The sequence below is a fragment of the Theropithecus gelada genome, chromosome 5 (genome assembly GCF_003255815.1).
Source record: "Theropithecus gelada isolate Dixy chromosome 5, Tgel_1.0, whole genome shotgun sequence".
Taxonomy (NCBI): Eukaryota; Metazoa; Chordata; class Mammalia; order Primates; family Cercopithecidae; genus Theropithecus; species Theropithecus gelada.
Window position 1 is genome coordinate 108,973,581 of NC_037672.1, and position 16,850 is coordinate 108,990,430.

Below are 16,850 nucleotides of genomic sequence, written 5' to 3' on the forward strand. Positions count from 1 at the left end.
TTTTTTTTTTTTTTTTTTTTTTGAGACGGAGTCTGGCTCTGTCGCCCGGGCTGGAGTGCAGTGGCCGGATCTCAGCTCACTGCAAGCTCCGCCTCCCGGGTTTACGCCATTCTCCTGCCTCAGCCTCCCGAGTAGCTGGGACTACAGGCGCCCGCCGCCTCGCCCGGCTAGTTTTTTTTTTTTTTTTTTTTTTGTATTTTTTAGTAGAGACGGGGTTTCACCGTGTTCGCCAGGATGGTCTCGATCTCCTGACCTCGTGATCCGCCCGTCTCGGCCTCCCAAAGTGCTGGGATTACAGGCTTGAGCCACCGCGCCCGGCCTCAACTCTTAAAAAAAAGAAATTTCAACCCAGAATTTTATATCTAGCCGAACTAAGCTTCATAAGTAAAGGAGAAATAAGATCCTTTTCAGACAAGCAAATGCTGAGAGAATTCATTACTACCTGACTTACCTTACAAGAGCTCCTGAAGGAAGCACTAAACACGGGGGAAAAAAAGACCATTACCAACCACTACAAAAACACACTTAAGCACACAAACCAGTGACACTGTTAAGCAAGTACACTAACAAGTCCACATAATAATCAGCTACCATCATGATGACAGGAGCAAATCCACATATATCAATACTAAACTTAAATATAAATGGGCTAAACACCCCAGTGAAAAGGCACAGAGTGGTAAACAGGATGAAGAACCAAGACCCATTTGCATGCTCTCTGCAAGAGACCCATCTCACACACAGTGACACCTATAAGCTCAAAATAAAGGAATGAAGAAAAATCTACAAAGCAAATGGAAAATAGAAAAAGCAGGAGTTGCAATCCTAATTTAAGACAAAACACACTTTAAACCAACAAAGATCAAAAGAGACAAGGGCATTGAATAATGGTAAAGGGTTCAATTCAACAAGAAGACCTACCTATTCTAAATACATATGTACCCAACACAGGAGCACCCAGATTTATAAATTCTTAGAGACCAATGAAGAGACTTATATATTCATGCAATAACAGTGGGAGATGTTAACACCCCACTGACAGTATTAGACAGATCATGGAGGCAGAAAATTAACCAAGATATTCAGAACCTGGCTCAGCACTGGATCAAATGAACCCTTTTAGACATCTACCAAACTCTTCACCCAAAAACAATGGAATATACATTCTTCTCAGTGACACATGGTACATACTCTAAAACTGACCACATAATCAAACATAAGAAACACTCTTCAGCAAATGCACAACAACTGAAATCATAACAACCACTCTATTGAGCCACAGAACAATTAAATTAGAAGTCAACACTAAGAAATTTGCTCAGACCCAAACAATTACATGGAAATTGAATATCCTGCTGCTGAATGACTTTTGGGTAAATAATGAAATTAAGGCAAAAATCAAGAAGCTCTTCAGAACTAATAAGAACAAAGATAAAACATACAAGAATCTCTGGGATACAGATAAGGCAGTGTTAAGAGGGAAATTTATGGCCGGGCACAGTGGCTCATGCCTGTAATCCCAGCACTTTGGGAGGCCGAGGCAGGTGGATCACGAGGTCAGGAGATCGAGACCATCCCAGCTAACACAGTGAAACCCAGTCTCTTATAAAAATACAAAAAAATTAGCCAGGTGTGGTGGCGGGTGCCTGTAGTCCCAGCTACTTGGGAGGCTGATGTGGGAGAATGGCGTGAACCCAGGAGGCAGAGCTTGCAGTGAGCCAAGATTGCGCCACTGCACTCCAGCCTGGGTGACAGAGCGAGACTCCATCTCAAAAAAAAAAAAAAGGGAAATTTATCACACTAAATGTCTACATCAAAAGTTAGAAAGATCTCAATTTAACAATGTAACATCACAACCAAAATAACTAGAGAACCAAGAATAAACCAACTCCAAAGATACAAAAAGACAAGAAATAACCAGGATCAGAGCTCAACTGAAGGAGACTGAGTCACAAAAAAAAAAAAAAAAAAAAGCAAAATATAAGTGAATCCAGGAGTTGGTTTTTTGAAAGAAATAATAAAACATATAGGCCAGGTGTGGTGACTCACACCTGTATTCCACCACTTTGGGAGGCCAAGGTAGGCAGATCATCTGAGGTCAGGAGTTCAAGACTGGTGAAACCCTATCTCTACTAAAAATATAAAAATTAGTCAGGTGTGGTGGCAGACACCTGTAATCCCAGCTACTTGGGAGGGTGAGGCAGGAGAATTGCCTGAACCCAGAAGGCAGAGGTTGCAGTAAGCTGAGATTGAGCCAGTGCACTCTAGCATGGGCAACAGAGTGAGACTCTTTCTCAAAATAATAATAATAATGATAAAATAAAATATATAGACTACTAAATATATAGACAAATAAGAAAGAAGAAGATCTAAATAAACAAAATTAGAAATGATGAAGAGGATGTTACTGGTGACCTCACAGAAATAAAAATAACCATCAGAAACTACTATGAACACTTTTATGTACACAAACTAGAAAATCTAAAAGAAATGGGTAGATTTCTGGACACATGCCGCTCCCAAGATTGAGCCAGGAAGAAATTGAATCCCTGAGCAGACTAATAATGAGCCCGCAAATTAAATCAGAAATAAATAGCCTACCAAAAACAACAACAAAAATCCCAGGACCAGACAGATTCACAGTCAAATTCTACCAGATGAATAGGAAAGAGTTGGTACCATTTCTACAGAAAGTATTCCATAAAATTGAGGAAGAAGGATTCCTCCCTAACTCATTCTATGAGGCCAGGTTCATCTTTATTGCAAAACCTGGCAGAGACACAACCAAAAAGAAGACTTCAGGCCAATATCTTTGATGAACATCAGTGCAAAAATTCTCAACAAAATACTTGCAAACCAAGCGCAGCAGCACATCAAAAAGCTAATCCACTAAGATCAAGTAGGCTTTATCCCCACAAATCAATAAATGTGTTTCATCACATAAACAGAACTAAAGACAAAAACCACATGATTATCTCAATAGATGAAGAAATGACTTTTAATAAAATTCAACACCCCATTATGTTAAAAACTCTCAATAAACTAGGAATTGAAAGAATATACCTCAAAACAACAAGAGCCATTTATGACAAACTCACAGCCAACATTATACATGATGGGCAAAAGCTGGTAGCATTCACCATGAAAACCAGCACAAAACAAGAATGCCCAACATTCAACAGAGTATTGAAAGCCCTAGCCAGAGCAATCAGGCAAGATAAAGAAATAAAGGCCATTGAAATAGAGTAGAAATCCAACTATCTCTGTTTGCCATTGTAAGGACACATGCACATGTTTGTTCATTGCAGCAGTATTCACAATAGCAAAGACATAGAATCAATCTACATGCCCATCAATGGTAGACTGGATAAAGAAAATGTGATACATATACACCAATGAATACTATGCAGCCATTAAAAACTGAGATCATGTTGCGTGTAACATCGTGGATGAAGCTGGAGGCCATTATCCTTAGCAAACTACACAGGAATAGAAAAAGAAATACCACATGTTCTTACTTATCGTTTTGAGTTATATGATAAGAACACATGGATGCATAGAGGGGAACAACAGACACAGAGGCCTATGAGAGGGTAGAGGGTAGGAGGACAGAGAAGATCAAGAAAAATAACTAATGATGACTAGACTTAATACCTGGGTGACAAAATAATCTGTACTACAAACCCCATGACACAAGTTTATGTATGTAACAAACCTGTACATGTGCCCCTGAAATTAAAAGTTAAAAAAAAAAACAGATATAATTACAACAGCTCAAGTGATAAATCATGAGAAACATACTTAAAGTAATGGAAAGAAGGACAGGAGAAAAGGGGTAGATTTGAAATCCCATTCTGTAGGTTGTCTGTTCACTCTGATGATAGTTTCTTTTGCTGTGCAGAAGCTCTTTAGTTTAATGAGATCCTATTTGTAAATTTTGGCTTCTGTTGCAATTGCTTTTGGCATTTTCACCATGAAGTCTTTTCCCATGCCTATGTCCTGAATGGTATTGCCTAGGTTTTCTTCTAGGGTTCTTATGGTTTGGGGTTTTTCATTTAAGTCTTTAATCCATCTTAAGTTAATTTTTCTATAAGGTGTAAAGAAGGGGTCCAGTGTCAGTTTTCTGCATATGGGGAGCCAGTTTTTCCAGCACCATTTACTTAATGGGAGATCCTTTCCCAATTGCTTGTTTTGGTCTGGTTTCATGAATATCAGATGGTTGTAGATGTGTGGTGTTATTTCTGAGGTCTCTGTTCTGTTCCATTGGTCTATATGTCTGTTTTGGTACCAGTACCATGCCACCCAACTGACAAAGGTCTAATATACAGAATCTACAAGGAACTTAAACAAATTTACAAGAGAAAAAAAACAACTCAGTCAAAAAATGGGAAAAGGATATGAATAGACACTTCTCATAAGAAGACATTTACACGGCCAACAAACATATGAAAAAAAGCTCAACATTACTGATCATTAGAGAAATGCAAATCAAAACCACAATGAGATACAAACCGGAAAATCTAGAAGAAATGCCAGTCAGAATGACGATTATTGAAAGTCAAGAAACAATAAGCTGTGAAGAAATAGAAATGCTTTTACACTGTTGGTGGGAATGTAAGTTAGTTCAACCATTGTGGAAGACCGCATGGTGATTCCTCAAGGATCTAGAACCAGAAATACTGCGTGACTCAGTAGTGATCCCATTACTGGGTATATACCCAAAGAATAATAAATCATTCTACTTTGAAGATATATGTACACATATGTTTATTGCAGCACTATTTACAATAGCAAGTCATGGAACCAACACAGATACCCATCAATGATAGACTGGATAAAGAAAATGTGGTACATATATACCATGGGATACTACAAAGCCATAAAAAGAAATGAGATCATCTGCTTTGCAGGGACATGGATGAAGCTGGAAGCCATCATCCTCAGCAAACTAGCACAAGAACAGAAAAGCAAACACTGCATGTTCTCACTCATAAGTGAGAGTTGAACAATGAGAACACATGGACACAGGGGAACATCACACACCAGGGCCTGTTGCGTATAGGGGGCAAGAAGAGGAAACTTAGAGGACGGGTCAATAGGCGCAGCAAACCACCATGGCACACATATACCTATGAAACAAACCTGCACGTTCTGCATGTGTATCCAGAATTTAAACTAAAATAATTTTTTAAAAAAGAAATAAACAAACAAATAAAACCCTAGAAACATGCTATGTGTGAAAATACTTTGTGATGTGCTGTTTCATATCACAGAATGGAACCTGCACTTTTACTCAACAAGTTTGAAACACTCTTTTTGTAGAATCTAAGAAGTGACATCTGAGCCTATTGAATCCTTATAGGAACATATTCATATCCAGTCCTAAAAACTAGAAACAAGCTCGCTGTAAAAATGGGAAAAAAAAAAAAAAGAGAGAAATCCCTAAGTTTAATGAACTTTCTGTGCTGTCCACTGTTATTCACTGGATTCCTTTCTCCATCCCTCTTTCACCCCCTCTATTTCTTCCTTATTTTATTCATTCCCTCATTTCTCCTTCTTCTGTCCCTTTCTTTTTTCTATATTCTCATTATTTTGGCTATAATTAAACTGATGACAATTTCACCTTAACAAAGGCAAGCAAGGTTATTGGGATCTGTTCTGATAGCCTGCTGTTGTCTGAAACTATATGACCAATAGGATCCCCAAATTTCCAGAAACAATGGTGTAAGATTTTCTAGGCATTGCCTATTTAGTACTGAGCAAATTGTTTTACTTCTATCTGCTTTGTCCTTTAAAAAGGAAACTGGCATATGAGATCATCTTTTAACACTTTTCAGCTTGGGAATACTTTATCTGAATAGCTTTTGGTATGCAATAACATTCCAGATCACTTGAGAAACAGGTCAAATTTATGTACACTTTCAAATATGTATTTCTTCATTTTTTTATATTTTGCTTTTAAGAATAATTATTTTATATGTGGCAAGCACTGTGCTAAATACTTTAATATTTTATTATGTAGAGTTTAAAATAGATATAATGGGAAACAAAATAATCAAAGGAACTGCTCACCTAACTTTGCCAATATCATAGCAAATAATTTTTTTGGTAGAGTTAAATTCCTACCTTTTTGAAATCCCTAATTTTAAAAAATCAGATATATTTTTGATTTTGCATTACAGTAGCTGAATAAAGATACATATAACTTTCCCCTCTTCAGGATATTGGAAAACCCATTAAAGAAGGCACATTAAGGTGGAGTTCATTTTACTTATTGCTGAACACAAAATACTAATTCCTTCAAATATTCATATATTTTATACCTTAATTAATATAAAAGCAGACTAAAATTTTTCCATCAATTATTCACCTGCATTGATCCAAATTATTATAGTATTTGGGTCAAACAGACAATATGACCTCCTTTTAGAGGTTGTATAGTATGAGCAAATTATTTGGACAAATGTTAAATGACATTATCCAGCAAGTTATAATCAATAGGTGCTTATTCAACAAATCATTTTGTCCAGAGAGTAGAGCCCCATGTGAACCAATACTCAAGAATTCTGTGTAACCTCCCTTTATGCCATGACTTGTTTTGTGAATTGGAAAAATCAGTTAACCTCTCAGTGCTTCTGTTGATTCGTCTATGACCTGAGGAGAGTAACATTTGCCACCTAATTTACCAGTATTTTGTGAAGGTTAATGAGCTTCAGAGTTTATAAAGTGCTTTTTCTTTCTGGATTGAAAGATTTTTGAAGAGTACTAAGTGCCACTGCTATTTTTTTTTCTTCTTTACTTAAAACTCCACTAAATCTTTTTAAAAACTCATGATATTATATTACAAAATATGTGGCAAAATGCTTCTAGTGGCACATCCCATATTTATCGTGTTATCATAGGAGTAAGAAAAGCATCAGCATCACTGCTTCTGTACTGGATTCACACAATTCATATTACTACAGTCTGAACACACTGAACCCCCAATAACACATGCACGTTTGACAGCTGTTTCCAACTTCAACTTAAAATACTTTAGTTCTAACCAGTTTGTCAAGACCCTATCATTTCTTGGCATAGTTTTATAAGTTAAATATTAACAAGAAAAAAAAGCTTCTCCTCTGAACAAATATGCCTCTTATATAATGCCACAATGAATGAAAAATGTTAAGATCAAGATCTTAACTGAAACCCACAAAAGTAAGATGATTTCATATAAGTGGAAAATCTGTGCTGTTACTTTGCATTTTTTGAAACAGTTTTGCCAAAGCTCTGCTTGAGATAAGGAAACTTTTAATAGCACAAATTTGTCTGGATCCTGGATTTCAGATGAAGGGTAACAAATTTTATGTTTCATGGGTTTAAATTAATTTCATTTTATATATATATATATATAGTTTTTAAATTTGAGCAAGAAAATCATATAATTTTTATGCCATTAAATGAGTTTATCTTGCAATTTTAGAAAGAAAGATATCAAGGTATAGAATAAACTTTTTAAAAATTACAGTTTTTCAGTTTACTTTAAAATATTTAAAAAATACCCATTGCACCATATATTCAAACTACACACACACACACACATAAAAGAAAAACTAAAAGGAAAAAATTAAAAATACATATATTTGGCATTTTTGATTTCTTTCGGGATAGGAGAAAGAAACTATCCAAAAAGCCTGGAGGAATAGTACTCTTATGTTTTTTTCCTGACTATGGAAATCAGTGAAATTATCTATTATGGTTTTAGTTCAAACTAAATACAAGTGAAAGTCAATATTATCTGAAAGTTTACAGAAAAAAAAAATTCCAAAATAATTTTAGATTTTTTGGGGCACCATCTATCCAAGGGCTATCACTGACAAAGGATTCATTTCTTCGATTTCCCAAAATGAAAGTAATACATAAAAGTAAAATGGAGAGATTTTTAAGATTGTCACCTAGATGCCAACATGTCCTTCTTTGTTCCTTCCTAGGGTGCCAACCAGCCTCTGCTCCCAGGTCTGTATGGATGTAAACAGAGGCACTTAAAATGAATGGCAACAGAAATTCAGGCTCCTGCAAGAAGATACAAGGAGTTTGTCTCTTAAAACACAATCTAGTGTTGTAACTGTGACTGGATAGTCGGATAGACAAATAAATTACACAGGCATCCTTAATTTAGAGCAGGTAGTTTATAAAAAGCAAAATTTGTGTTTAATTTTCTTTTTCTCCTCTTGGGGCAATATAATGCTCTGGTTCCCATGTGCCAGTTCTCAGACCAGAGCTGGTTTTAGACAAGATGAGAAAAATAAGACAAAATTTTTATGTCTGTGAAGGTAAAATTGTCAATTATCCTGCTTTATAAAATATGCCTTTTAGTCCAATAATCTGCCCTTTTAAATTATTTTGTGATAGAGTTACTTTCTTTTATAAAATAGTGGTGATAAAGTAAATTTTTAAAATAATGTCCTTACTTAGCAAAGTTAAAAGTTAGAAAACCTATGTTGTTCCTGGTTCCTTCACACTACCACTTTTTTAAGAAAATATATTCATCTCTAAAATCCAAGTCCAAAACTCTTTGTTTTAAATATAATATAATAGCTTCAGATAGCTTAAGAAAGCAAGACGAATAATATCACTATATTAAGTTGGTGCAAACTTAATTGTGGTTTTTGCCACTACTTTCAATGTGAACTTCAATATTATCTGAAAGTTGATCACTTAGAAAAGTCATTAACTTAGAAAAAATTTATTATCCACTAAAATATACATTAATATGAAAAATAATAAATGCTGTTTATATTATATGTAATATTCCTAAAGAGGACTTTTAAATGAGCAAATTTGATAGGTGATATGTAAAATCGATGCCTCTTTTTTCTGTAAGAGAATTATGACTGCTTTTTTCATACATAACCTATGGTTGGTATGACAAGATTTTATTAAAAATACATGAGATTAAAAAAGATTATTTGGGGACAACAAATAAATGTGACGATGTAAATTAATCAGCAATTTCTCCCAATAAACCAAACCAACCCAGACAGTCCACCCATGTTATCTGACCACTGTCAGCTGAGGAACCCAAAGCCCAGACCACAGAATAGCTGACTAAAGTATTTTCCAAACATACAGATGCTCGTTTTGGGGTGAGACATTTCAAAATCAGACATACCAGTTCTTTATGATAATTTTGTTTTTGGTAGAGGAAGATAAAATTTGTGGCTGGTAGAAAAATTCTGGATACCTTCTAGATGCTTAAAAAATACAGGTTGGAAGAAGTCTCTATTTTTGTTACACATCCCAATTTCCAAGATTTTTTGGATTTCTTCAAGCTAGTAAGTTGCTGGCATCATATGAACCCTTGCATAGCATTGTAAATATTTTCATAGGAAAAAGGACGCACTGCAAGTTATCATGGCTTTCTAGCTGATTACTGTGAAAGATCTTGCTTATTTTGACCATATCTGCCTAGAAGAGTTTTAATGTCCAGCACTAAGTAGAGTGGAGTTCTTACTAGCTTCTGAAAGACAGTTTTATAAGGCCATATTTTTAAAAAATTGCATTGAATCCATGAGCTTGTTTTTCTCCTGTGTATGTAAAGCTTGGTTACATTGTGGAATCTTTTCTGAAACTAACTTTATCTGCATATTTTTGGTCTCTGTAGATGAAAAATGTTAGTGCTGGAAAATTCCTGGACAGTGATTTTAGAGGTGCATGACCATAAAAGCAAAGTATTTCCTTCTTTTCACTGCTTGACTTAGCAAAATAAACTCATTTTAGTTTTATAAAATGCAGGCAATAATTCAATTGTAAAGGACCCTTATTTTTACTTTAAATGATTTAATCTTTTGCCTTTACATAACCTTTTAGTATTATCTTTTAATAAAAAGGATAGGCTGTATAATGGTACTTTTGGCATTGTAAAGAGGATTTGAAAATATCATTTTCAACCCAATATATATTTCATGCTATGTACATGGACAGGAAGTTTGGTTTGGAGAATAATTATATTAGGCTTCCAATCAGAAGGCTGAATGTGCTGATCCTCATTCTTTCACTGACTTCATTATTTTTCCAAGTTTATTGTGCTATGCCAAGGTTTCTCACCTATGAAAGGGGACTACTTAGGCCAAAGCAAAGAGAAAGAGAGAGGGGGGAGAATAGACAGATTTTAGAATTTCATGTGCATAACAGTAGGCTCCACCTTTTCCCTCGTACTTAACGATATACAGTGCATTGGGAGGTCTGTCTATATTAATGATCTCAAAATATTAATAATAAATATGATAGAAATGGACACATAAAATAAATCTGTGCTTATGTTATTTTCCAATCATAAAATTAAACTATATTAACCAATAAAATGTAGGGTGTTCACTATATATTTTTGGTCAGTTTAATTTTATTTAATCTTGGAGGAAAATATTTTTTTGATGAGGAATAGATTGTATTCAATTAAGGCATATGCATACATATGCCTTGTTTATAAATATATACATAGATTATATAGAAAGTGCTAGAGAGAAATTATTTTGGGGGAGGAATAGATCACTTATATCAAGCCACTGGCATCAGGTACTTAATAGTCAAATAGGCTCTCTATTACTTTAGACTAGATAACTCAATGGCTTTGTGTTTGTGCTTATGGAGAGCATGTCTGACTCAAAAACAAAACCATGGAGCTATCTTACCCAAAGTTACCCTCAATCCAATGACTTGGTTTCCTTAAAGAAAGGACTAAACTGGGGTATATGTATCTTACACATGCTATCTGACTCATTTAGGAGTGTCACTGCATTTTGGTGAGAATTTTTGCTCTAAATTTATTGATAAAGCAGCAAATAAAATATATTTCCATAATGTCAAGTTACAAAGAAGAAACATTTTATTTTTCTCAAAGAATACCAGTGTGATACTGCCCAAGAGTATATAAGATCCTACTCAGCAAAAGACCCAGAGCATTCTGAAAGTTCCTGGAGTTGTGCCTTGTACGTGAGACTCTCCAGCACAATTGAAGTCATTTCATCACGCCAGACACATGTTCACAAAAAAGATTCAGTGGACTAGGTTTCTTGAGGTCCTCATGATTTTATTCTTTGTTTTCATATTATAAATGAAAGAAAGAAGAGTAAAAATTTGATGATATGGATTACTTTATGATTACTGAGTGTATTAGTTTGCTATAAACTAGACTATTTTAGATTGCTGTAGCAAAGTACTACCAACTGGGTGGCTTCAACAATGAAGTATGGTTTCACAGTTCTGGGGGTACAAAAGTCTGAGATTGAGATGTTGTCACGGTTGGTTCCTCGTAAAGGCTGTGACATGGTTTGGATCTGTGTCCCTACCCAAATCTCATGTCAAATAGTAATCCCCAATATTGGAGAAGAGACCTGGTGGGAGGTGACTGGATCGTGGGGTTGGATTTCTCCTTTGCAGTTCTGGTGATAGTGAGTGAGTTCTCATGAGATCTGGTTGTTTTAAACGTGTGTAGCACCTCCCCTTTCATTCTCTCTTCCTCCAGCTCCACCCATGTAGGACATACCTGCTTCCCATTCACCTTCTGGACAAGATAAGAAGATTCCTGAGGCCTTTCCAGCCATGCTGCCTGTATAGCCTGTGGAACCATGAGCCAATTAAACCTTTTTTCTTGATAAATTACTCAGCCTCAGGTAGTTCGTCATAGGAGTGAGAGAACAGACTAATATAGGCTGGGAGGGAGAAAATGTTTCATGCCTCTCTTCCAGCTTCTGGGAATCTTTGGCTTTCATTGGCTTATAGACACCAAGGAAGAGAAATCACCCTGGTCTCTTCATATTCATATGGCATTTACCCTGTGTCCAAATTTCCCCTTTTTACAAGGTCACAATCATTTTGATTAGATCCCACCCTAATGGCCTTATTTTAACTTGATAATCTGCAAAAAAACCCTATTTCCAAATAAGGTCACATTCACAAAAACTGGGAGTGATGACTTCAACATCTTTTGGGGGACATAATTCAACTTATAACACTGAGTCTATCCAGTTTGACATTTGTATATCCATCCTGTTAAACTCTAAGATGCCCCAGACTAGAACATTGGGATTTCCTTGTGAGGACTATATTATATAAAAAAAAGAATATGACAGATTAAGGAAGGCTAAAGAAAGCATCTAAAATAACGTCAACTTAGTTTTGCCTCTTTTTAGTTAAATATGTGCCTTTGAAATATGTTTCTAATGTTCATTATTTCTTCCGTTCTCATCTAATGAATCTTTCTACCAACACATAATCCAAATTATAAAAAAAAGTTGGACACAATTTTGGTTGTTGCCCAATATCTGATTCATTTTAATAATCAAAGACGGGGGGGCGGAGCAAGATGGCCGAATAGGAACAGCTCCAGTCTCCAACTCCCAGCGCGAGCGACACAGAAGACCGGTGATTTCTGCATTTTCAACTGAGGTACTGGGTTCATCTCACTGGGGAGTGCCGGACGATCGGTGCTGGTCAGCTGCTGCAGCCCGACCAGCGAGAGCTGAAGCAGGGCAAGGCATCGCCTCACCTGGGAAGCGCAAGGGGGAAGGGAATCCCTTTTCCTAGCCAGGGGAACTGAGACACACAACACCTGGAAAATCGGGTAACTCCCACCCCAATACTGCGCTTTAAGCAAACAGGCACACCAGGAGATCATATCCCACACCTGGCCGGGAGGGTCCCACGCCCATGGAGCCTCCCTCATTGATAGCACAGCAGTCTGTGATCTACCGGCAAGGCAGCAGCGAGGCTGGGGGAGGGGCGCCCGCCATTGCTGAGGCTTAAGTAGGTAAACAAAGCTGCTGGGAAGCTCGAACTGGGTGGAGCTCACAGCAGCTCAAGGAAACCTACCTGTCTCTGTAGACTCCACCTCTGGGGACAGGGCACAGCTACACAACAACAACAACAACAAAAAAGCAGCAGAAACCTCTGCAGACGCAAACGACTCTGTCTGACAGCTTTGAAGAGAGCAGTGGATCTCCCAACACGGAGGTTGAGATCGGAGAAGGGACAGACTGCCTGCTCAAGTGGGTCCCTGACCCCTGAGTAGCCTAACTGGGAGACATCCCCCACTAGGGGCAGTCTGACAACCCACACCTCACAGGGTGGAGTACACCCCTGAGAGGAAGCTTCCAAAGCAAGAATCAGACAGGTACACTCGCTGTTCAGAAATATTCTATCTTCTGCAGCCTCTGCTGCTGATACCCAGGCAAACAGGGTCTGGAGTGGACCTCAAGCAATCTCCAACAGACCTATAGCTGAGGGTCCTGACTGTTAGAAGGAAAACTATCAAACAGGAAGGACACCTACACCAAAACCCCATCAGTACATCACCATCATCAAAGACCAGAGGCAGATAAAACCACAAAGATGGGGAAAAAGCAGGGCAGAAAAGCTGGAAATTCAAAAAATAAGAGTGCATCTCCCCCGGCAAAGGAGCGCAGCTCATCGCCAGCAACGGATCAAAGCTTGACGGAGAATGACTTTGACGAGATGAGAGAAGAAGGCTTCAGTCCATCAAATTTCTCAGAGCTAAAGGAGGAATTACGTACCCAGCGCAAAGAAACTAAAAATCTTGAAAAAAAAGTGGAAGAATTGATGGCTAGAGTAATTAATGCAGAGAAGGTCCTAAACGAAATGAAAGAGATGAAAACCATGACACGAGAAATACGTGACAAATGCACAAGCTTCAGTAACCGACTCGATCAACTGGAAGAAAGAGTATCAGCGATTGAGGATCAAGTGAATGAAATGAAGCGAGAAGAGAAACCAAAAGAAAAAAGAAGAAAAAGAAATGAACAAAGCCTGCAAGAAGTATGGGATTATGTAAAAAGACCAAATCTACGTCTGATTGGGGTGCCTGAAAGTGAGGGGGAAAATGGAACCAAGTTGGAAAACACTCTTCAGGATATCATCCAGGAGAACTTCCCCAACCTAGTAGGGCAGGCCAACATTCAAATCCAGGAAATACAGAGAACGCCACAAAGATACTCCTCGAGAAGAGCAACTCCAAGACACATAATTGCCAGATTCACCAAAGTTGAAATGAAGGAAAAAATCTTAAGGGCAGCCAGAGAGAAAGGTCGGGTTACCCACAAAGGGAAGCCCATCAGACTCACAGCAGCTCTCTCGGCAGAAACTCTCCAAGCCAGAAGAGAGTGGGGGCCAATATTCAACATTCTTAAAGAAAAGAATTTTAAACCCAGAATTTCATATCCAGCCAAACTAAGTTTCATAAGTGAAGGAGAAATAAAATCCTTTACAGATAAGCAAATGCTTAGAGATTTTGTCACCACTAGGCCTGCCTTACAAGAGACCCTGAAGGAAGCACTCAACATGGAAAGGCACAACCGGTACCAGCCATTGCAAAAACATGCCAAAATGTAAAGGCCATCGAGGCTAGGAAGAAACTGCATCAACTAACGAGCAAAATAACCAGTTAATATCATAATGGCAGGATCAAGTTCACACATAACAATCTTAACCTTAAATGTAAATGGACTAAATGCTCCAATTAAAAGACATAGACTGGCAAACTGGATAAAGAGTCAAGACCCATCAGTCTGCTGTATTCAGGAGACCCATCTCACACGCAGAGACATACATAGGCTCAAAATAAAGGGATGGAGGAAGATTTACCAAGCAAATGGAGAACAAAAAAAAGCAGGGGTTGCAATCCTAGTCTCTGATAAAACAGACTTTAAACCATCAAAGATCAAAAGAGACAAAGAAGGCCATTACATAATGGTAAAGGGATCAATTCAACAGGAAGAGCTAACTCTCCTAAATATATATGCACCCAATACAGGAGTACCCAGATTCATAAAGCAAGTCCTTAGAGACTTACAAAGAGACTTAGACTCCCATACAATAATAATGGGAGACTTCAACACTCCACTGTCAACATTAGACAGATCAACGAGACAGAAAGTTAACAAGGATATCCAGGAATTGAACTCATCTCTGCAGCAAGCAGACCTAATAGACATCTATAGAACTCTCCACCCCAAATCAACAGAATATATATTCTTCTCAGCACCACATCACACTTATTCCAAAATTGACCACATAATTGGAAGTAAAGCACTCCTCAGCAAATGTACAAGAACAGAAATTGTAACAAACTGTCTGTCAGACCACAGTGCAATCAAACTAGAACTCAGGACTAAGAAACTCAATCAAAACCGCTCCACTACATGGAAACTGAACAACCTGCTCCTGAATGACTACTGGGTACATAATGAAATGAAGGCAGAAATAAAGATGTTCTTTGAAACCAATGAGAACAAAGATACAACATATCAGAATCTCTGGGACACATTTAAAGCAGTGTGCAGAGGGGAATTTATAGCACTAAATGCCCACAAGAGAAAGCAGGAAAGATCTAAAATTGACACTTTAACATCACAATTACAAGAACTAGAGAAGCAAGAGCAAACGCATTCAAAAGCTAGCAGAAGGCAAGAAATAACTAAGATCAGAGCAGAACTGAAGGAGATAGAGACACAAAAAACCCTCCAAAAAATCAATGAATCCAGGAGTTGGTTTTTTGAAAAGATCAACAAAATTGACAGACCGCTAGCAAGACTAATAAAGAAGAAAAGAGAGAAGAATCAAATAGACGCAATAAAAAATGATAAAGGGGATATCACCACTGACCCCACAGAAATACAAACTACCATCAGAGAATACTATAAACACCTCTACGCAAATAAACTAGAAAATCTAGAAGAAATGGATAATTTCCTGGACACTTACACTCTTCCAAGACTAAACCAGGAAGAAGTTGAATCCCTGAATAGACCAATAGCTGGCTCTGAAATTGAGGCAATAATTAATAGCCCGCCAACCAAAAAAAGTCCAGGACCAGATGGATTCACAGCTGAATTCTACCAGAGGTACAAGGAGGAGCTGGTACCATTCCTTCTGAAACTATTCCAATCAATAGAAAAAGAGGGAATCCTCCCTAACTCATTTTATGAGGCCAACATCATCCTGATACCAAAGCCTGGCAGAGACACAACAAAAAAAGAGAATTTTAGACTAATATCCCTGATGAACATCGATGCAAAAATCCTCAATAAAATACTGGCAAACCGGATTCAGCAGCACATCAAAAAGCTTATCCACCATGATCAAGTGGGCTTCATCCCTGGGATGCAAGGCTGGTTCAACATTTGCAAATCAATAAACAGAATCCAGCATATAAACAGAACCAAAGACAAGAACCACATGATTATCTCAATAGATGCAGAAAAGGCTTTTGACAAAATTCAACAGCCCTTCATGCTAAAAACTCTCAATAAATTCAGTATTGATGGAACGTACCTCAAAATAATAAGAGCTATTTATGACAAACCCACAGCCAATATCATACTGAATGGGCAAAAACTGGAAAAATTCCCTTTGAAAACTGGCACAAGACAGGGATGCCCTCTCTCACCACTCCTATTCAACATAGTGTTGGAAGTTCTGGCTAGGGCAATTAGGCAAGAGAAAGAAATCAAGGGTATTCAGTTAGGAAAAGAAGAAGTCAAATTGTCCCTGTTTGCAGATGACATGATTGTATATTTAGAAAACCCCATTGTCTCAGCCCAAAATCTCCTTAAGCTGATAAGCAACTTCAGCAAAGTCTCAGGATACAAAATTAATGTGCAAAAATCACAAGCATTCTTATACACCGGTAACAGACAAACACAGAGCCAAATCATGAATGAACTTCCATTCACAATAGCTTCAAAGAGAATCAAATACCTAGGAATCCAACTTACAAGGGATGTAAAGGACCTCTTCAAGGAGAACTACAAACCACTGCTCAGTGAAATAAAAGAGGACACAAACAAATGGAA